This window comes from Vicia villosa, linkage group LG2 (genome assembly GCF_029867415.1).
Source record: "Vicia villosa cultivar HV-30 ecotype Madison, WI linkage group LG2, Vvil1.0, whole genome shotgun sequence".
Taxonomy (NCBI): Eukaryota; Viridiplantae; Streptophyta; class Magnoliopsida; order Fabales; family Fabaceae; genus Vicia; species Vicia villosa.
In genome coordinates this window covers 137,244,523-137,267,445 of record NC_081181.1, presented here as the reverse complement: position 1 = coordinate 137,267,445, position 22,923 = coordinate 137,244,523, and positions in this window count along the sequence as shown.

The window sequence follows — 22,923 nt, the reverse complement described above, 5'->3', positions numbered from 1 at the left end:
TTAGAGCGTTCAGAATATCCAAGAAGGAAACATTTTTGTGCCTTAGAATCAAACTTACCAAGATGATCTTTAGTATTCAGAATGAAACAAACACATCCAAAAGGATGAAAATATGAAATGTTGGGCTTTCTGTTCTTCCACAATTCATAAGGAGTCTTATTTAGAATAGGTCTTATAGAGATTCTATTCTGAATATAACATGCAGTATTTATTGCTTCTGCCTAGAAATGCTTAGCCATATTGGTTTCATTGATCATGGTTCTGGCCATTTCTTGTAGAGTCCTATTCTTTCGCTCTACAACTCCATTTTTCTGTGGAGTTCTAGGGCAAGAGAAATCATGGGCAATACCATTTTCTTTGAAGAACTCCTCAAAGAATCTGTTCTCAAATTCGCCACCAAGATCACTTCTGACCTTTATGATTTTGCACTCCTTCTCAGATTGAATTTGAGTGCAGAATTCAAAGAACACTGAATGAGACTCATCCTTGTGTTTTAAGAACTTTACCCATGTTCAGCGGCTATAATCATCTACGATTACTAATCCATATTTCTTCCCTCTGACAGATGTTGTTTTGATTGGTCCAAACAGATCAATGTGCAGAAGTTCTAGCGGCCTAGAGGAAGAGACAAAATTCTTAGATTTGAATGCAGGTTTGGAAAACTTGCCCTTCTGACATGCTTCGCAAAGAGCATCTGATTTGTATTTCAGATTTGGGAGTCCTCTGACCAGATTTAGTTTGTTAATCTGAGAAATCTTTCTCATTCTAGCATGGCCTAATCTTCTGTGCCAGACCCATTGCTCTTCACTAATAGACATAAGGCAAGTCACCTTCTGCTTCTCAAGATCAGAAAGATCAATCTTATAAATTTTGTTCTTTCTCTTTCCTGTAAATAGAATTGAGCCATCCTTCTGACTTACAGCCTTGCAAGACTTTTGATTGAAGATTATTTTATAACCATTGTCACTTAATTGACTTATGGACAATAAGTTATGCGCTAATCCTTCTACAAGAAGTACATTAGATATGGAAGGAGAGTTACCAGTACTTATGGTTCCAGAGCCAATTATCTTGCCCTTCTGATCTCCTCCAAACTTGACTTCTCCACCAGACTTAAGCACCAGGTCTTGGAACATAGACCTTCTTCCCGTCATGTGTCGCGAGCACCCAGAGTCCAGGTACCATGACATTTTGCTTTTTGTCCTCTTTGCCGCCAAGGATATCTGCAACAGAAATTATCTTCTCCTTAGGTACCCACAACTTCTTGGGTCCTTTCTTGTTAGTTTTCCTCAAGTTCTGATTGAACTTAGGTTTAGCATAATAAACAACAGTAGGTACATCATGATATTCCTTAGGTTTAGCAGCATGATATTTTCTAGATTGTGTCAGATGCTTCTTAGTGTGTGTAGCATGAAAGCTTCTGGTATGTGAAGTGAGCCTAATATCATGTGAGTGGCCATATTTGAACTGATCATACAATGGCTTGTATGTGATTTTCATATCATCTACAGGTTCAAATTTGTGTGGGATATCACCCTCATAGCCAACGCCAACTCTTTTGTTTCCAGAAACACCATATATCATAGAAGCAAGATGACTTCTGCCAATACTTCTAGATAAGAACTTTCTGAAGCTCGAGTCATATTCTTTCAGAATATGATTGAGACTAGGAATAGATTTTTCTGAGTCAGAAGGAGATCTAATATCTTTGGATAATTTTAAAACTTTTTCCTTCAGTTCAGAATTTTCCACTTCCAGCTTCTTAGTTTCAGAATCAAATAGCTTTTTTAGCTTTTTGTATTTGATACTAAGATGAGCCTTGAGTTCCAGAAGTTCTGTTAAACTGGAAACTAACTCTTCTCTAGATAGTTCAGAAAATACCTCTTCAGAAAATACCTCTTCAGAATCTAATTCTGAATCATCCCACGTTGCCATAAGACCTTTCTTCTTATGAAACTTCTTCTTGGGATTCTCCTTCTGAAGTTTTGGACACTCATTCTTGTAGTGACCAGGCTCATTGCATTCATAGCATGTGACCTTCTTCTTGTCAGATCTTCTGCTTCCAGAAGATTCTCCTTTTTCAAGCTTCTTAGAACTTCTGAAGTTCTTGAACTTCCCGTGTTTGCTCTTCTAGAGTTGGTTTACCCTTCTGTAGATCATGGACAGTTCATCTTCTTCTTCTGATTCTGACTCTTCAGAATCTTGTTCTTCTGCCTGAAAAGCGTTAGTGCATTTTTTATAATTAGATTTTAATGCAATAGACTTACCTTTCTTTTGAGGTTCATTTGCATCCAGCTCTATTTCATGGCTTCTTAAGGCACTAATCAGCTCTTCCAAAGAGACTTCATTCAGATCCTTTGCTATCTTGAATGCATTCACCATTGGGCCCCATCTTCTGGGCAAGCTTTTGATGATCTTTTTGACATGATCAGCCTTGGTGTATCCCTTGTCAAGAACTCTTAATCCAGCAGTTAGCATTTGAAATCTTGAGAACATTTTCTCAATGTTTTCATCATCCTCCATCTTGAAGGTTTCATATTTCTTGATCAAGGCAAGAGCTTTGGTCTCCTTGACTTAGGAATTTCCTTCATGAGTCATTTTCAATGATTCATATATATCATGGGCAGTTTCCCTGTTAGATATCTTATTCAGCATGAGAGATAGCATTCAGCAAAACAGTCCTACACTTGTGATGATTTTTGAATAGCTTCTTTTGATCATCACTCATCTCTTGTCTTGAGAGCTTTACACCGCTAGCTTTCACTGGATGTTTGTAACCATCCACCAGAAGATCCCACAAGTCACCATCTAAACCAAGAAAGGAACTTTCGAGTTTATCTTTCCAACACTCAAAGTTTTCACCATCAAATACTGGTGGTCTAGTGTAGCCATTGTTTCCATTGTTGTATTGCTCAGCAGAGCCAGATGTAGACGTAGGTGTTGGAGTCTCACCAGCCATATTGACTTAAGCGTTTTTCTCTTCCTGAATCTTTTCTAAACACGGTTAAGTGCTTGCACCTCAGAACCGGCGCTCTGATACCAATTGAAGGATAGAAAAACACTTAGAAAGGGGGATTTGAATAAGTGTACTTAAAAAACTCTTAAGATAAAAATAGTTCCACAATGATTTTTATCCTGGTTCGTTGTTAACGAAACTACTCCATTCCACCCCCTTAGAGTGATTTACCTCAACTGAGGATTTAATCCACTAATCACACTTGATTACAATAGTTTTCCACTTAGATACCCTCTAAGTCTTCTAGAGTATTCTGATCACAACCTGATCACTCTAGGAACACAATGCTTAGATACCCTCTAAGAATTTCTATAGAATTCGATCACAACTTGATCTCCTCTAGTTATTTACAAATGAATGTAAACAAGTTCTTACAAGAGTTATACAATGCTTCTTAAAAAGCTATAATCACAACTGTGATATTTCTCTTAAAGTTTAAGCTTAATCTCACTAAGATATTACAACAGTAATTGAGTGAGGTTGAAGATGAAGTTTGAGAGCTTTTGAATTTGACAGCGTTTCTGTATGTTTGTAAATTCGTAACATTGCTTCTGATCCAAACTTCACTATATATATATATATATATATATATATATATATATATATATATATATATATATATATATATATATATATATATATATATATATATATATATATAGACGTTTGAGAAGATGACCGTTGGGAGATTTTAATGCATTGCGTGATCCGTACAACATTGCATATAATGTTTCACTCTTTTGTCAACTACCTCGAGCCTTGCTTTTCCTGCTTTAACTGACTTTGCCTTTATTAGGTTCTAACGTTCCTTTTGTCAGTCAGCGTAGCCTGCCATCTTGTACTTGCTTCTGATCTGATCTTTGTTGATACAACGTTTGAATATATTAGAGTCAAACAGCTTGGTGCAGAGCATCTTCGTGTCTTCTGACCTTGAAGTGCTTCTAGCGTGATACCATGAGAACTTCAGTGCTTCTGCTTCTGATCTCAAGTTCTTCTGATGCTTCAATAGACCATGTTCTGATTCTACTTGACCATCTTCTGATGTCTTGCGAGAGCATGTTCTGATGTTGCATACTTGAACCTTCTAAGTCAGTGCTTCTTGCGCTGATTTTGTGCATACTCTTTATATATTTCCTGAAATGGAAATTGCATAGGATTAGAGTACCACATAGTCTCAAGCAAAATTCATATACATTGTTATCATCAAAACTAAGAATATTGATCAGAACAAATCTTGTTCTAACAGAAAGGACCCAAAAGATTCTGTAACCAAAAGATAAAATAGTTATGATGCAAATATCCTATGTAGCAAAGTCAAAACACCAGTCATGGTACATGGACTCTGGATACTCGCGTCACATGAAGGGAAGTAAGCATATGTTCCAAAACCTGGAACTTAAGGATGCTGGTTACATAGGCTTTGGAGGAAATCAAAAAGGAAGAATCAGAGGATCAGGAAAAGTTGGTAATGGATCTCTTCCTTCTATTTCTATTTTACTTTATGTTGAAGGGTTAATGCATAATTTATTATCCATATAAGTCAATTAAGTGACAATGGTATGGCATTATATTTAATCAGAAATTGTGCAAGGCTGTTAGTCAAATTTGAGTTTCAACAAGTAGTAATTTGTGATCATTTTGTCTCAAACTTTTTCCTATTTTGTTCACTATCCATCCCTGAAGCTTAAGCTTCTTCTAGTTTTGATTTTGGTCTAATTTTAAGTATTTCATGGTGATTTTAAATTTTTCAATTTCTTTGATTATTCTCAAATCGAGTAAGATGTTGTTTGAATAAAATTTTCAAGAGCTAGTGGTTGAGATCGTTTGAAGAGACGAATCTAATGATACCACTCATGAATGCTAATTTTTCCATTTGAGTAAGCTGCAATTCGTGTTAATGTTGTTGACTTTTCAACATTCCGAGGTTGAAGATGATGACATGGATGTCTTCAACTAATCAAAACACGCCACACTTATTTTCAAAATCTGATTTAAATGTGATTTAGTGCTTTATTCATTAATGACCATAAAATGCACAACGCGTCAGATGCATTGGATTCGATTACTAAGACGTTTTGACATTGATTAGATGGTCCACATTGTTTTGGTTTTATTTTATTTTTCAAAATTGTTTTATATTCAAAAAATTAATAACTCTTTCATTTTTATTCCAAAAAAATCCAAAATTTTTGCAAAATTTCTCATATAATTTTCTCTTTCTCATGGTTATTTTTTCATATTTTTTAATTTTGATTTACTATTTTTAGCTATTTTTGATTTCTTTGCTTGATTTTAATTGGTTTAAAAATGGTTGAGTTTCCAAAAATTATCAAATCCTTTTTAAAAATATTAAATAGTTTTTTTATGATTTTATTATAGTTTTATTTGAAATTTATTCTGTGTTTAGACACTCATTAAGTATTTCAACAACAATTTCTCATTATTTGACCATTTAAAATCCATTTTTATTTCTTTAAATTATATTTTATTTCTTTTGATATTTGTTTGTGACTTTTATTATATTTTGTGACATAATTCATCTCTCCACCTATTTTCTTTTGATTTGTGGGTGTAAGTCTTGATAAATCTATTGTGTAGAGGTTATGATTTAATTATTTATTTGATGGATCATTAAGATGAAATCCCATAATCCTATAAAATCAGGAGGTATGTGGTACGATAGTTTTCAAAATAAAATTTACTATTCCAGAAGATCAAAACAATGGCCATATTAACTATCCACTCGATTATTAAAAAATTGACGTAAAGTGAAAGGTTTCCTGTCAACCTTTGTTATCTCGCTTGTTTTTTTTTTTTAAATAAGTAATGATATTAATACTGCAAAGGGACTACACATAATTTTTCCTCTTTATACACATTAGAGGTAAAACGTTCCAAACGTGAAAATTACCGGTTACAGAAGAAACCTTAACTGCTCGAAACCATTTCCAAGAAGATAAAACGATAGCACTAAAACAATCATCGAAAATAAACATACCGCCCCTAAATACTATAGAATTCCGCGTATTCCATATGGTCCACACTACCGCCAACCAAATACCTCCAACAGTTAACCTTTCGTCTAGCACCTTAATTTTATCAAAGAAAGCGAGATAGTTTCTTAGCTCAAGGTTCGATAGCGAAATAGAATTACCTATCCAAACTCCCACTTTTTCCCAAATCTTCTCTAACACCGGGCATTCCACGAAAAGATTGGTAGAATCCTCCTCGTGATCTAAGCAGAAAACACAACGACAGTCAGCTTCGTCATGGAGGATGCCTCTCCTCTTCAATTGCGATATCGTCGGAATCCTATCCAAAACCATTCTCCAAGCTAAGACTTGAACCTTTGAGGGAGCTGCAATTTTCTAGATGAAACTCAGTTTCTTCCGATTTGCTTCCCCTAGCAAGGCCATGGAGCTTCTTTTTCTGATCACAGCAGCACACGACTTCACAGTGAATCCGTCACCCGCATTAACATCCCAATCGAACTCCTCTTCTCCTTCTTGCTCTAGCGTAACCTGCAAGACCAAAGTTTCCAGGAACAACAATAAATTATACTCCACATCCCCCACATTATCGCACCATTTATGCACTTCCCACTGCCACACATCATCCTGCCACCGCCCCGCTTCTGCCACTGTCATAAACTGATTAGCTGCCAAGCCGTACAGCTCTGGGAAAGCTTCAGCAAGGCTTTGGTTTCCTATCCACTTACTAAACCAAAAAGCCGTTTTGGTTCCATTTTTGACCCTGCATATAACCACATCAGAAAAAGCCAATCCTCTAGATCCAGCACTATCATTAATAGAAACTAAATCCCTGCACCACACCGAATCCCGCTTGCGAAGCACTCTGCAATCGTTAACAAAAACCTTTGCCTCTAGGTTGGGATATCTATGCTTTAACAGCACATACTAGACCGCGTTTTGCTCGTTAAGGATCCGCCACTTCCACTTCATGAGAAGAGAGACATTCATACCCTCGATATCTCTGATGCCTAGACCCCCTTCTTCTTTAACTCTGCAAACATCTTTCCACTTTACCCAGCATATAGCTTTCTTCTCAACCAGGCCGTTCCACAGAAAATTCCGTTGAATTCTTACGAGCTCTTTAATTACCGCTTTAGGGACCCTGTAGAAAGAAAAAGCATAAAGAGGAATAGCATTCAAGACTGAATTTATAAGCACGATCCTGCCTCCTATTGAAAGGTACCTCCCTCTCCACACGTCCAATCTGTTTTTCACACTCTGCACCACATCCTTCCACATTTTAATGTTCCTTGGGCTATCTCCTACCATTACCCCCAAGAACTTAAACGGGAGAGAGCCGACACTACAAGTAAGAAACGACGTCGTTGCTTGCATAACCTCCTCCTTAAGATTAATACCGTAAACGTTACTTTTGTAGAAATTGATCTTGAGGCCTGACATCAGCTCGAAGCCCCGCAGGACCGCCTTAAAACTCCACAAGTTTTGGAGCTTACCGTCTCCTAGAATGATCGTGTCATCCACGTAATGTAAAATATTCACGCTATTGTTAACTCCGTATTGGAAACCTCTATAGCTCCCAGCAGCAACTGCCTTGTCCATAAGACGGGTTAGACCCTCCATTGCTATAACAAAGAGCAAAGGCGACAACGGGTCTCCTTGCCTCAAGCCGCGTCGAGCCATGAAGTCAGAAGTGGTGCTCCCATTAACCAGAACTGCCATTGAACTTGTAAAGACACAGTGCTCTAACCATCTCAACCACCTGTTCCCGAACCCCATTTTAACCAGAACATATCTCAAATACTTCCAACACACGCAATCATAAGCTTTCTCGTAGTATACCTTCAAGATCAAGCAACTCCGCCCTTTCCTTTTTGCCAAGTCAATAATCTCATTGACGACTAGGACTCCATCGAGAATATTTCTACCACTAATAAACGTCGTTTGTTTGCTAGATATCAAACTATCAACCACCACTTTCAGCCGTTTCGCCAGAACCTTCGACAAAATCTTTTGCAGACTCCCGACGAGGCAGATACGCCTATACTCAAAAAGAGATTGAGGACTACTAACCTTAGGAACCAAAATTAACAAAGAAGAGGTGCTTCCCTTTGTCAGAACCGGATTAGAGTGAAAATCAGAGAAAAATTTCATAATATCTTCCTTGACAGTGTCCTAGAAAAACTTGAAGAACTCCAACGTGTATCCGTCTGGCCCAGGAGTCTTATTCCCATCACAATCACACACAGCTTGCTTAACTTCATCTTCCAAAAACGGTCTCTCCAACTGGTCCACCATATTAGCCTCTAACCTCTTGAAATCTATGCCACCCGGGATCGGTCTTTGGTCACCCGGTTCCTTATACAAGTTCAAGAAGTGTCTTCTAATATGATGCTTCACGCCCTCCACACTTTCCACCAGACCCTCCTTAGTTTGGACAGAGGATAAACATCTTCTTCTCGCATTTCTCTTAAGGGAGCTATGGAAGAAACGTGAGTTTTGGTCCCCTTCTTTTAACCACAGCTGACCGGATTTGACTCTTAGCATACTCTCCTTCATTTCCAACAGCCTCCATATATTATCTGTGATAATTCTTCTCTCTTCGACTTGCTCTTCCACATCACCTCCTGCATTAGCGATGAGGGACTGATCTAGATCGAATTGAGTATCAATATTTTCTTCAACTTTCAGGTCAATCCAACCGAAGACCTCTCTGTTCCCTCCTTAAGCCTCGCTTTTAATTTCCGTAACTTTTCGTTCAGACAGTAATCACCTCTTCCCATGACTTTCAGTAAACCCCACTCCCTTTTGACAAAGCTCTCGAAATCTCCATGTTTAAGCCAATTGTTGTTGATCCTAAACGGCTTTGGCCCCCACTCTTTAACTCCCCCTTTCAACCACACAAGGCAGTGATCAGACAGAACTCTCTTCCCCACCAATTGATTAACCAATCTTCAGTCAATCACCAGTTTGTCAGATAACAAAAATCTGTCTAGCCTACTCATCGCTTTCCCGTTGCCACTAAACCAGAGAATTTGTTTCCCACACAAGGGAGATCAACCAGATTCATCTTTCCCAAAAACTTGTTAAAGTCAGCCATATCCCTTCTATTTACATCTGCAGATTTACCAATTCTCTCCTCCATGTTTGAGACCGTATTGAAGTCTCCACCTATACACCATTCCTCCCCGATATCCAGCTCTTTCCTCCTCTCTAAACAGCTCCATGTCTCTCTTCTCCTTCTAGCGTTACAAGATGCATATACGTTTACAAAATTCGTGCTCACACCCTGAACCAGTGCTTTGACACCCACGAACTCCGGACCCCTGAAACTCAGAACCGGGACTATGGCTTCAGGCCTCCACAATATTACCAGGCCACCAGAAGCACCTTCAGAATCGATATTCGTCCCCCCAACCTCTTTCGCACCCCACAGTTCTTCTGCCAATAAAGCGTTAAACACCTGAAGCTCCGTTTCCTGTATAAAACAGACATCCACTTTCCCATATTGATTTAAATAGCCAATCCTTTTTCTCTTGATGACACTTCCCCCTCCTCGTATATTCTGAGATACAACAATCATCGCAAACTACTTAATTGCGCCTTCGTCTTCTCAAACCCTTGTTTATCTCCTGCCTCCATGTCTTCTATACGGTTCTGCATAACTCCGTCATCACGCACACACACCAGACCCATGTTCAATAAGGAATCCTTCAGAAATCTTCCCACATTTGATTCTTCATGGTACCTGGCATTGCATTGAAGAATGTCAGAATCCGACATCGACTCGCAGCATAACACCGTACCCCAGAGTAATTTTCTTCGTCATCTGCTTCCTTTGGGACTTCTAATCTACTGGCTAGAAATTTGGGGCAAAATTTAGGGTTCAGACAAGCGAAGTAAGGTTGGCTCACCTCCACCTGTTTCCCCAAGTCCTCTAACACTTTACTCTTTCTTGGTTTTGGTTTCACCTTCTTGGACCGTAAACACTCCTCGTCAAAAGAAAGGAACCCAACATTTGGGCCCTTGTTTCTTGGCCCATTAAGAAGATCCAGCCTGTTTTGACTTCTCACCAATATGGGATTCACCTTTTCGTTGTCGTACCTAGTACTGACATCCAACTTTAACGCCTGCTCTTTCCCTACAGCACTAGAGTCTAAGGATATCCTTTGAGAGGTCACCATCACACCTTTTGCCTTTTCGAAAGCAATCTCTGGCTTGTCTTGACTGATCACTTCCTCGAGTAACTCGCCGCGTGTCTGCTCCTCCATCCCCAAGCCTTTTGCCGGAAATCCATTGGTATCCGCCCCCTCATCCGTTTCAGGCACGAAGTCATCGCAACCCTCGTCGTCTTCTTCCTCTGTTCCACCTTCCGATCCTTCTACTGTAGATTCATCAGGGTTTTCAAAATCTAAAATAGATTTTTTGGAAGTGTGATCTCCAACACTGAAAGTTTCCTCCACCAAAAGTAACTGAAAAACCTTTTCCTCAATCTGAACCTTTAACTCTTCTTGGATCAACATAGAACGGTTTGTCCTTATCTTCAATCTTGCTACGTCCATACGCAACGCAGATGCTGTAGAAACATCCTCATGAATGAGGGAACCCACTTGATCAGAGATAAACCCAAAGAACTCCTTGTTCCATGCTACACTTGGAACACCGAACACTTTTAGCCACGTTATTCTTTCGCCATCAATATCGTCTGGTTTCCATCTTCTAACCTCCTTGAACCAAAGGTCCAACCACGCTAATTCTTCTACCACCATTGCATCTAAAGCACCTTCCTCCATGTCCTCCAGAATACACATATTAGCTCCTAAAGGTATCACTTTGACAGTGAAATATCCTTCAGCATAGAAAGAATCTTGCATGGTATACGTCGAACCTGGGGTTCTAACAACACCCACGTAACATCTCTCCAACCTCTGAATATGGTTCCGGTCCACCTTGAACTTCAGACATTTAGAAGACGCTTCACCCTTAGCTACCTCTGCATAGGTTGCTCCGGCACTAAACCTCACACTACCAGCCTTCCCAGAAAACTTACTTCTGCCTAATCGATGTATTACTGAAAGACCTCCTTCTGCTTCTCCTTGTCTCCTGCTTGCACCACCCCCTCGAGCTACAGACCCTCTCCCAAATTTGGGAATATTAGCAAATATCTTCTTCCCATCAAGAAACAGGTTGTCCAGCTTTGTTTCCAGCATTTTCTCGTCTGCGACGTTGAAAAACCTAACAAAGCCATACCTCTTCCCCCTTATAGTTCTCTTATTCGGAATGTAAACCTCATCGATATCTCCTAAGTCTTTAAAATCGTGATACAGATCCCTTGCCTCCCAGCAGTCCGCAAACTCAATCACGAAGAATGTTGAGGTTTTCCAGTCTCCGGCACCTCCTCTCGCCTCTCCATTCTTCTTCCAGCTACTTGACTTCACCCCATTCTTCCTCCTACCTCCAACTTCCGTCCACCCGCTTCTGAGATGCTTTGCCATAGAAACTCCAGAAGAAAAGACCCAAAAGTTAGAGAGAAGTTAGAGCTTTCTCTCTCATCTTTTTCTCTCTCTAGTTTTAATAGGTGTAGTGATATGTGTTTGCTATCCAATCCACTTCACCATCATGTCATAGGAAATTTACTCAACAAGTGAGTTAGTTGGAACTGTTATCTCGCTTATCTTACCAAAGTAAAATCTACTTCGTTTTTTTTAATAGGCAATGGAATTAATCAATGGAGTATTATGGATACTCCAACCGCGACAAAGAAAGACAAGCGGAAAGCTCTAACTACTCGAAACATTCGAGCGGAAAGATATTCCAAGAGTAATACTTACAAAGCTTACAAAGATTATGGAAAGCTAACATAAATCTCCAAGATGAAAGCATAATGTTCGAAAAGCTTTCCGTAAAGCTAAAAACCTCCTTCTTGAATATAATAGCATTCCGCTTCAACCAAATGCACCATATAGTTGTTAGCCAAATCAAGCCCGCGGTAGCTCTCTTCTTCGGACACTTAACCATATCGCAATGTAAGAAAAACGAAACAAACTTCTCCAAAGGCATGCCAAGAGAAGAACCAAGCCAACAAAACACTCTTTTCCAAATATTAACAACAATATCACAATCGCCAAATAAATGGTTAAGAGATTCCTCCTCCTTCATACATATAACACACAATAAGTCCTTAACCTCCGACAAAATCCCTCTTTTGAACAATTGGTCTTTTGTTGCTAGTTTATTGTGCAAAAATTTCCATCCAAAAAAATGAATTTTTGAAGGAATTCTAACCTTCCACATATTCTTCAAAGCCTTTACCAAACTATATATATTGCAAATGAGGTCCAGATAAAAAATGCTTAAATCTATCATAGCAAGACCTCACCGTAAAGCCACCCGAAGATCCCTCCGTCCATGTAAATGTGTCACGCACATGGAGATGAAGGGAGCATTGCTGTAGCAAATCGGCAAGCTCCTGCAGCTAAAAAAAAGTTCAGAATCGCTGTCCTCTGACAGCACAAGAGGGCCGCTGCCCGCTGGCAGCAGAGTGGAGAAGCTGTACGCTGGCAGCAGTGCTTTAACGTCCCATTTCCATCCATTTTCCCCGTGCCTCCCAACTTCATCCACAGCTATTAGATGATTCTTAGCAACCTGGAAAATTTCCGGAAAAGCTTCAAAAATAGGTTGATCATCAAGCCAACAAGCATACCAAAATGGTATATCTTCCCCGTTTCCCACGCCACATTTTACCGCCTTCGAAAAATGATTGTCAATTAGTCTTTCAGAATTATCCGATACCAAAACATCTCTCCACCAAATAGAATCCTTCGAACTAACCACCTCCACATCTCCTATAAGAATCTTAAGCTTTGGCTTACCATAGCGAGCTCTAAGAATACCACTCCACACCGCTTCATTCTCCTTTAAAATCCTCCATTTCCATTTACTTATAAGAGCGCGTGAGGTAAGTATATTTGTAGTAGTGAACACACTGTTCATTACTATGGACCATCACCCGTAGTTAAATTAATATATCAATCGTGATAAAATATACTTTTTATAATAGTGAAGATATATTATCACTTCAAACATTTTGTTCCCAAAAATTGGACCAAACATATTCATAATTATATAGAAAAAAAACTTAATGTGATTATATTCTGTTAATAAAGATGAAAATGGTTACATTGAAAAAATACAATAATAAAAATTGTATTTATAGAAAAATAAGAAACAATAAAAAATTGTACTTATAGAAAGATATTGATGTCTGAGGTGGGAGATGCATACTGACAAAATGTTGGTCAAAAATAAAATTAAGAAAAAAAGGCATCCATAAAAGAAACTGATAAGTGAATAGGGGGATGCATAGTGACAAAAATTAGTCAAAAATTACCAAGTTATTTAGGATATTTTATAAATATATACATTTTTCAATAATTAAAATAAGATCTTAGTCAAAACAAAAGAATTAAAAAAACTAAAATTTTCTCTATAAATTAAACTTCTTTAATTTCATTTTTAAATTTCATATTTACACTAAAGAGAGAGTGAGAAAGTAGTGTGATAGTGGTAGCAGGGAGTAGCTTGGACTTAGATTTTAAGGTCTATTCAGGTATGCATTTTTGAACTCTCCTTTCATTTTTATGTGTAAAATTCATCATTAATTTTTGTATATATGTACTTTTTATTGAGTTTTTTTTAACGTTTTTGGTGTTCATACATAGTTTTGATACGTTTCTTATGTGTTTGGTTTTGATCACTAATTGGTCAATTAATTATTAAATTATATTTATAGAATTTATAATAACTTGTGTCTTAGTTCCTTAAAAAAAAAGTTTTGTTTATGGGTTTGGTTTTGATGTTTTAGAATTGGTTTTTGTCTTGCAAAAACAAATTGATTAGTCTTGCTTGTCTTATTTATACAAATAAAATTTTATGTTGGAAAATTTATGTACACTTATAACATTTCTAAGATCTGTGGTTATTTATGTTTGCATGTTCTAAATTTTATTTACACTTTCAATATATAACAGATACGTTATATATGTGTTTATATTCATAAGAGTTTAAAAGAGATACACTAACTGACAGTAAAAAAATTTAAGTTACAGTTTGATTTGACGAGATTTATGTATATTGATTTATAGTGTAAAATTATTTTACATTGTGATTGCATCATCCCTTTTCTCTATTTCTAATATATTTTTTAAAGAGTTAAAACATTTTAAAACTATAGATTTTTTTAATTATTTTATATAAAATAAATTTTATTCGAGTACAATAATAATTTTTACTTCATTTCAAATTTTTAAATATTTTTAATTTGAACTTTTTAATAAAAATTATGTAAACACCATAATTTCTAAAAACATTTTTGTTTCCATCACTCACTTATGATAAGAATTTCCGTATTGATGTCTAAATTAATTTTTTTTGGATATGTTAATGGTATCTGTATGTAAGATGTATAAGAGTTGTTTGGTGTGCATGCAGTTAAGATTTAAGAAGCATGGCCCGGACCATCAGAACAACGCGCAACCTATCACCTGTGTATCCACGCCTTGCAGCACTTGCAGCTGGAGCTAAACCAATATATTATCCTCAAGTTCAAATTAGAATAAGAAAAAATAATAATAATGGTAGTTCTACTTCATGCAATAATGGTAAAAATAACAACAACGCTATTGCATCTGCTACTACTACTACTGTTAAGAGGTCCAAGAGAAAAATAAAGAAACCAACATGGCTTAAAGATTTCTATCAATTTTAGAAGGGGGTGCAATAATAATTGTTAATATGTGTTTAATATGTTTAATATGTGTTTGCAAAAGTGACCCAATCCATTTGTGTTTTGAGAACTCTAAATATTTAAGTGTAATGTCGTTGCATTAATGGTGCAATAAAAAAAATTATGAAGTTTGTTTTTTTCCCTTAGCAACTCTAAATATAGTATGGATTTTTTTTTTTTTTGCTCTATTAGAATTATTAAAAACTGTTGGCCATGGAATCCTAACTATTCATACCAAATTTAGCCAATAAGGTACTTCAATCACGTTTTACAATTTATTATGTAAACTAAAAATATATAACTTTTAGAATAACAACATATACATCATTCTATTCACGAGCCCCACGTAGGACCCAAGCACACTCCCATTATGCCAACTCTCTCGGGTTTCATGATAAACAAATTGTTAAGACAATCATGAGAAACTCTTGTTCCCATACATTCACTTATTTGAGTTTGAGGCATTGATTTACTAAGGTGTAACGTAAAACCAGATTTATGTCATCATCTACATAAAAATTTGACACAATCTAACATTAAATTTGACACAAGCTAACATTAAATTTTGTAGAAATTACCTCCATTTTTGGACAACTTGTTGCAACGGAAAATAGAGATTCATCTGTGATTAATGTACCTCCATCAGCTTCTCAGTCTGAAAAATACAAAGACCATAATAAACACATAAACATTATACCAATCTTTTTTTAATAAGCAAGGCTTCTATTAAATAGAGTATCAGGTGTAATCTTGCCCGATTACAACAATACAGAAGAGGCAAAAAAATATTAAAAGAGAAATTTAAAACCAACACCACTTTAGGCAAGAGAGCTAAGAGGAGCCATACAATTCCATTGCTTGTTAAAAAAAAACAAAAACGATTCCAAACATTAAAGCTCTTCCAGACAGGAGTAAAAAAAACTAACAGAAATACCAATCCATAGAAACCTCAGTCCATATCCTCTTTTAAATGCTGTAGAGAAAAAATAGATGATGCAAGTCTTACTTAGCTTGAAAAACAAAACTCACAAGACAATTCAATAATTAAATTAAGAACTCCTCTTTTTTTGAGTTGATCCTTTGTCTGAAGTATGTTGCAAAAAATTTTCCAACTGAACACTTTAGCCTTGACAGGGATAGAATATTTCCACAGATTGTTAAAATATTTCTTCTTAACCTCATCTATTTCTTCTTAGCAAGATTTCACTGAAAAGCCATAATCCACACCCGGACTCCAATTAATAATGTCTTCTGATCCAAAGAATTGGAACTTTGTCTTCCCGAATTGATAAAAGGTCTTGCAACCTAGTTTGGAGTGGCTCGATCAAAAGTTTCGCAATCCTAAGATCTCCCCAAGTCCATGCCCGATCTGTAGTCTAGCACCCCATGTTAGCAACAAGATCAATCTTCTTGGTGCTAGCTTCAAATAAGTTTGAATAAAGATCTTTGAAAGGTTGATTTCTGCTCTAAGTAGATGTCCAGAAAGGCTGAACCTCCATCACTAATCGAGTAAGATAAAGTACCTACAAAGTTGAAACCAAATTTGAAAGCATAAACATCAAATTGAGCTGGATCCTCATACCGTGTTGATAAATGGGTTGCTTTTGTCAATTCTATCTCCTAACAAGATATTATGATCACAATCTCCATATCTAGCTTTCAAAATTGACACCCAAAAATAGTCTTTTTTTTCCTTCAAAAACCTCCACTTCCATTTGAAAAGCAAAGCCTTATTGAAATCTTTTATGCTTTTAACCCCTAGTCTCCCTTTATCTTTATTCTTACAAACCTGGTTATGACCAACCTAATGGATCTTCCTCCTATCCTCGCAACCACCCCATAAAAACTTTTGCAGAATTTGTTCAATATCTCTCTAAATTCTTAGTGAAGCCATGTAGAAGAAGAGTAAAAATATTGAGATGCTATTGATAACCGAGTTAATAAGAGTTACTTTACCCCTTTGGGAAAGAAATTTTCCTCTCCAAGTTGCCAATTTGCAAGAAATGAAGTTTACTACAGATGACACGAAGTTTTGGTTCGCGTTAAAGCCTAAAGTCCTGCTCTTGTGGAAGTTGACATTCAAACTAGAAACCATCTCAAAAGCTCTAAGAATTACTTTGATACCCCACGGGTTCCACCAACTAACTTCCCCTATTAGCAAAGTGTCATCAACAAATTGAACTACCTCCACTGAGAGGCCCTCTTGGATTCTGAAACCTCTAAACTCACATGTAGCGGGAAAAATATGAGATCAAAACCATTGGATTAACTTGACTCATTATTTCAGTGAAAGTCACCACCGTTCTTTATTGTTTCTAAAGGAAATGGGAAAAGAGTGAAATAAACCCAAGAAGAAGTTTTTAAATAAAAACAACAAAAAAGAGATCTTAGGTACGGGTGTTGATTATAGAAGAGAAAGGTTTTAAGCACCCCTCATGTCTGTGGTACTCCACAGGAACCTTTTTAAAAATATGTGTAAAAAAGATGTTGTGTGCAAAAGAAAGGGTTTTGTTTGTTTTTTAAAATAAGATCGGCAAGACATTACATCTTGTGCCTGCATACCTCATTGGTGCATTGGAGAAGTCAGAGCTAATGTAGTTCCAAGGGAAGATGGTTTTTAAATGGAATAAACACTTTATCATCATAGGAGGGAATACTCATCCATTGATCTTAAACATGAGAACAGATGGATTATTTGCATCACAAATGAAAGAAGGGCTTCAACTTGGATAAAATCAACAAGTATGCCGCTAGCTCTCAAGTTGAAAATATTCCATCATATCAATCAATATTAAAATCGTGGGGTATCATAACTCACCACAATAATTAATCGTGTCTAAATTTTGGAAGAAATGCCAACAAGGGCAAAAGATATTTTTAAAGAAAGATTTTTAGAAGAGTTCACAAACATAAGAAAGTTTTGGAAAAAGGGAGAAGAATTTGAAAATCTAAGAAGGGGGAAGAAGATGAAGGGACTATCCTAGATCATAAAATAAAAGCTAAGGAAAAGAGCGATCTAACCAAATAAGAAGTCAACACTTGACATTAAGAGTCAATATACATTTCACATCCCTTGGACTACCAACACTAAATTAACATAATACCAATTGCGGATCCAGATGAACTTGATTATCTTTAACTCAACTTGCACCAAGCCTTTTAGAATGCATAATAAGCTCTTGACGAAAATCGGGCAGAGTAACGGATGTGTACAGATGAATTCTTTATCACAATGCCTTGGAATTAACCATTAAGGACTTTCAAAGAAACACCTGCATATACAAAGAGAAAACAACCCAATGCCTTGGAGTAAACTCCAAGGATTGCTAGACAGAATAACAGTAAGATAACAAGGTCTAGAGGTGTCAAGGTAACAAGGATCATAATGCTAAGTCCAAGAGGTCCAGATCTCCAAAGTGCTAAGGATAGTTACCAATAGTCCACAAAGAGTCTTTTAAAGATTTTTATTGTTCAAGTTGGTTCTTAGTATTTTAAGCACAAAAGTAAAGTATGGTACAAATGGACAAAAGAAAAATGGCAGAAACATAAACATACTTCCAAGTGGACAAAGGAAAAAAAAAGGCATAAACGTAAAGATGATGAATGATAAATGAGAGAATAAAAGCATAAAGCAAAAAATAAAATAAAGGACAATATAATAACAAGCATAAAAATTAAAGTTAATGGTTAATTATCAATTGTTAGTTTTTGTAGATCAATGGTGAGTGAATGATGATCTCGGGTTTAAATTCAATGAAAGCTCATCAGAAGATTGATAGAATCAAAGCAACTACACGATAAGCTTTCATAACTCTTAAATCAAACGCATACAATCTCTGCCATTTTTGATCTTTTTCCGATTCGGGACAAGAAATGTAGCGCTATGTTAAGCAATCGCCAAGTAACTTATATAGAAGTCACCCTACAACGAGGCCAATCAATAATGATTTGTGTGCTAATGCATGCGAGAGAAACAATATGTAGATCATTTTCGAAAAGTGATGCCACACGAAAAGAAAAGAGGTAACGGTCTCATCTTCATCAAGAACTCAAAAGAATTCCAATGATATCGAAGATTTTCATCGACCAAAATAAAAGAGAAGAAAAAGATGGAATTAGATTAAAGGTTTCTTCCATCTTCAAGTTCAATCACTTAATATTATGGATTAGGATTTTCACCTCATCAACACCCTAAGTCCATTGAATTTGAAGAGGAATTAGACCTCTAAACTTGCAATTCAAAGTAAACATCAAAAGAAGGGAGTAGGAGAAGATAATGTACCAAAAACAAGTTAAAAAGGCAAAAAATAGGAGTCTGTCAGCATGAAATCGATTTCATCAGATGCATTTTTTAAAAAATGCGCAAAACAACAACATGAAATCGATTTCATCCAGAGGGAAATTGATTTCATCAGTGCATTTTTCAAAAAAAACAACATCTAAATGGAGAAAACTTGTTTAAACATAAAACCAAACACCTTGTAATCTTGGAACAATAGTGCACGAAAATACCATCAAATAGCACCAAAGTAACACCATAAATGTAGCACACATAATCAACAAAGGATCACATCTTGAAGGATGGAAGTGGATCTTAAAATTACCAATTAAAATCAACTTCTTCGAGAACAAACACCAACAAGCCTTGATCTACCAAGAATGGATGAAGGAAAAGTGTTTGGATGAAGGTTTAGCTCAAATATTAGTAAGATTCAATGTGAATCTCACTAACTTTTTGTGGAAGAAGAGCTTTGAGTGATTTGGGAAAGGTTGGGAAGAGAATTTGCAAGAGTGATTTTGGCTCCCAAAAGCTTGTGAAATGAAGGAGAGGAGGCCTCTATTTATAGAATTGGAAGTGAAGGTAGTGGCAAATTGGTAATTATCCCTTGGAGATTAATTTGAATTTAATTGGTAAGATATGAGATTAAAATGGGGTTTATGAAGGAAACTAATTATGGTAATGATGTGGAATATTGGTAATAATAAAAAGTGATCCAAAAATGATCAAGTGGTGCACATGTCATCAAATGAGGGTGTATGATAGGATTTAATCATGATGAGGCATGGAATTATGAGGTCAAGAATATTCTTCCAAAAAAATGGTGCCAAATATCACTAAGCTTGAGAATTGTTCCTTTTTGGCCCAAATTTGCTGCATGAAATCGATTTACCCAGGAGGGAAATCGATTTCCTTTATGAAAAACGTGAAAATTTGGCGCAAAATGCAGTAAGGAAATCGATTTCCTTTGTCAAAAATATTGAAAATGCCCTGTTTAATGGATGCTTTGGCTTGATACCTACAAAACACAAACATACAAAAGGCACAAAGCAATAATTTTGGTATTTTGGTTAGTATAATATATACAAGCTAGACAAATATTGGTGCTTGATGGTTCCCATCAGAGATGAAGTGAGCATAACACCAAAAACTAAGCTTTAAGATGAAGCTCTTGATTAATGATTGAGATGCAAATGATGTATGATCATAGGGTCAAAAATTGGGGTATGACATCACCCACCTCTGTAGCTCTTCTAACCAGCCCTAAAAAGCCTTTTGTGACTAAGACAAAAAGAAAGGGTTAGAGAGAATCACCATATCTCAAACCTCTATCTAACTCAAAATCCAGAGTTAGACTTCTATTAACCAGAACATACATATGAATATTGAAGATGCAAGCCTCCATCCATTTCATACATAAGCACCCAAATCCCATCTTCTTCATCATAAATCTGAGAAAATCTTAGCCGATCCTATCATACACCTTTTCGAAGTCCACCTTAAACATCAAGAAATCATGCTTAGTTCTTGTAGCCATATCCACTATCTCATTCACCATTAAGACACTATCAAGAAGTTGTCTTCCAAGGACAAAAGCATATTGACAAATAGAAATTAAGGATTCGAGAACTCTTTTCAGCCTGTGAGTTAACAACTTGAATATAATTTTGTGAAGACTTCCAACTAAGCAAATAAGTTTGTATTCCTTTAATCTTTGAGGATTTATAGTCTTTGGAATCAGAGATGAAAAGAGGAAGTAATGGCCTTAGATAGGGTAGCCTTGCAATGGAAGTTCTTAGCAAACCTGGTTAAATCTTCCTTCATAAAGTGCCAATAGTTTCTGATTAATACAAAGTTATATCCATCAATACCAGGACTCTTTGCTTCATCACAACTTCAGATTACTTCCTTGATCTCCAAATCAAAGAAAAGGGCCTCCAAAAATTCACATCATTTTGATAAAGTTGATGGAAAGCTAAGCCATCCAAATCTGGTCTGTTTTGCTCTGGTTCGGTAAACAATTCCTAAAAATGCCTTACGATTTATTATTTTATTCCTCCAATTGATTCCACAACTCCTCTTGACGAATGCATAGATCCTATGCATTTTCTTCTTTGTCCGCCCTTCATAATATTATGGAAGTATTTATTGTTCTGGTCTCCTCCCTTACTCCATTTCACTATCGATGTTTGAAGGATCATGTTCTCTTTAATAGCTAAGTTCATCCACATCTAACAAGATGTCAAGCTTCTTCTACTAGCCAGGTTCTCAACATAATCATTCAAAATATTTGAAAGCAAATTGTCCACTTTGTTTATTCCGTCCATTCCTTCTCTTGTCTTTAAATCATTTCAACAAAAAACATTTTTGTTCCACCTTTTGAGACTATCTTTTAGTAATTTCGTCTTTTCTTTTAGGAAAAAGTCACTTCGTCCTTCACCCAACTATACTTGTTTGTAGAGCAAGGAACATCCACCAAATTCATTTCTTCAATAAAGTTTTTAAAATCCCTCATTTATGAGCTTCTATTGAAGTTAAAGCTTCCTTTCCTTTAAGTAAATCTGATTAGAGTTAAAACCCCTTCCTTATCATCAATAACTACAAACGGACAAAGAAATGAGAAACAAATCTAGAGGTGGAATCATCATCCATATTCTAACCAGCAAAACTAAGACTTTATTTTCTTGTTAGTGATTCCTTCACCCCTTGTTTCCATTTCTCGCAAACCTTGCTCGCTCTTAGAAAATCAAATGCTAATTAATGGAAGAAAAAAAGTTTAATATAGTATGATTCTTTAGGTGAAAAATCAATTTATTGGGCCAAATCAATAAGGCTATGTTTGAGAGTTTGGAAAGGAGGGGAAGGGAGGGCTTCGAAAATTGAATTTTTTAAAAATATAGAGAATTTTTTAACCTTTTTTGAAAAGAAAAATGTTTAGAATGATAAAATAATGTTTATCATTAATGTATTTTTACTTTTTAAAATACTATAACAATAAAAATTATATTTGAACATTTTGTCAAAGTCCTCCAAAACCCTCTTTTATTACAAATTTTGAGTTCCTCTAAATTATGAGGTTTTTGGTGTTATGAAGAAAACCAAATCCTCCAAAACCCTCTAAACTAAAATCTTTCTATTATTTTTCTCCAATATTTCCTATTTTTCAAAATCCTCCCCTCTCTTTCCTTCCAAACTCCTAAACATAGCCTAAAGAAAGTGAAGAGAAGAAAAATATGAGCCAATAAGTCAATAGGTAACCGATCAATCTCAGCCTCAAGTTCCATATAGGAGATTCTCCAAACTCACAAAAGAAAGTTAAGGTTAGCTTTTTGTTTGTTTAATATATGATGGTTTAATAATTCAACAAAGCACAACATGAAAAGTGTCCTCCTATTTTCCTCATGGTTTCACCTTGTCCTTTTTTGCTATGTACATTAATTCCATTTTATGTTTACCTACTTCTGTTATTTTTCCTATTTTTTTGTTTAGAAAATGGTGGCATTTACTTGTTTTTATTTCCACGCAAATTATAGAATATTCTAACATTGTTACAACAAATTCGGAATCTTTAATTGTTTCTTTTTAACCATGTGAGCTTGATGGCCACTGACATAGATGATATTAGTGGATTTCAATTTCACACCGCTATTTTCTTCTCGTGTGATCTTCAATTTCAAATCGCCGTTTCTTGATCTCTCTTGCTTCTCATCTTGAGTTCTCCACCATTTCATTCACCATGATCTCTGAGCATGTGAATCCATGAGTTAGGTGTTTTCATGTCCTCCAACTTCTTTGTTCGGTTGTGAGAGGTGGTCTTTTTGTTGTTTTACGGTTTTGAAAATTAACCACAGAA